The sequence below is a fragment of the Etheostoma cragini genome, chromosome 3, assembly GCF_013103735.1.
Source record: "Etheostoma cragini isolate CJK2018 chromosome 3, CSU_Ecrag_1.0, whole genome shotgun sequence".
Lineage (NCBI taxonomy): Eukaryota > Metazoa > Chordata > Actinopteri > Perciformes > Percidae > Etheostoma > Etheostoma cragini.
This window is the reverse complement of record NC_048409.1, coordinates 9,300,590-9,302,133: the sequence shown is the minus strand read 5'-3', so window position 1 is coordinate 9,302,133 and position 1,544 is coordinate 9,300,590.

The window sequence follows — 1,544 nt, the reverse complement described above, 5'->3', positions numbered from 1 at the left end:
TGCTTGCTCTGGCTTTGGGTTGACTTCTATTATTTAACATGGATTCCTTGGGTCATTTTCCTTTATTTGGCTTAACATTCTACGATTAAAAAACATACACATTTTGTGTATTTTACACGCTCAATCCACCATTTTTGGACAGCTGTTTTTTTCCCCGGGCAGTTTGGAGAAGGCAGCAATTATTTATTGTTTTTCTTATTGTATTCTTCTAAAGTGAAACAGTTAGCTGAATAATCAAATATAACCCACTGAACGATGAGGAAGAACCTTCGCTTTGTTGTCTGGTCGGACTGTAAATCACATATTTCTGTCCAAAGTCACAGGAATGTATATTTCCCTTTTATTACCTGGACCGTCGGTGTTTGGAGACGTAAATTCTATTTATGAAGGAATCACTTTTATCACCGGCACTGCAACGGAACATTCTTTTCTTTTAGGTATTTCTTTTTTGTTTTCATCCATTTTTTTTTATTTTTTGTGTTTTTTGTTGAGTAAGTTTGACTGTCTCGAGGTGTTGTTTAGCGATAGTTGACAGCTACTGCTATTTCTTGAAAAGGAGCTGTTCATTTCTGGATGTTCAGTGCAGGCAAAGAAGGATTCTTCGTCCTGGCTAGAGGTTGAATCACACGTCTAGGAGAAAAACAGGCATCAGGTGAAAAAAGAGATAGAAAATAAAGAACGATTTATGTCAAAGCCACCTTTGGAGCTTCTGGTTTTATCAAGGTCTCATTCATTAACAGATTTGTTGTTGTGATGTACATGATTTCTAAGAAGAAAAACCATCCCGGATCATGTGATGTTTTGAACATGCAGAACATTTAGAATAATACTGAATAATAATTTACTTTACACAAATAAAGAAATTTGCACTATAAATTGATGCACACAAATTCAGCAGTATGGAGGAAAATTTGGTGTTTTAATGATGTGGAAGACCCAGACACCCCCCAGTGTCTGAGGGGTCCTTGGCCTAAAAGACCCCTGCTCTAAGAGTAAAGGATCTGTCCCATGAGTTAAACATCTCCTTCTGTCGAGAGAGGAGGAAGTGTTAAGAAAAGTGAGGTTGCAAAACAAACAGCTGGTCAGCAGAGGCCTGCTTATCAGGCTGCTACATGACTGTATCAGCCACTCGCTGAGTATTGAGCCAGGGAAATGTGGCTCGGCGATCAACCAACCTGCTCCATTGATTAACAGCGGTTTTCTCATTCCCGGCCAAGAGATTGGCTTACCCCGAACATGTGTTGTTTGTTTGAGGAGAAACGAGGAGCCGGTGCCATGTGTTTGTGTGCTTGTGTTACGATCGCTCCGAGGAGAGGGCTACACTTCCAGCTGAGCCACTCTGCATTTAAAACCAGCAGCTAAATGCTCCTCATATGGAGAGACGCTCGAGAAAAAAAAAGAAGAAAAAAACCTTCTCGGTTTGAACGCAATATCTCAGTGTTCGCCTGCTGGGCATCATCTTCCTATTGGCTCAATATTTTGGCCCCTGTTGTACACCCCACCCCCCTCCCTCTAAGCATTTATCCCCCATCACCCCATCTCAT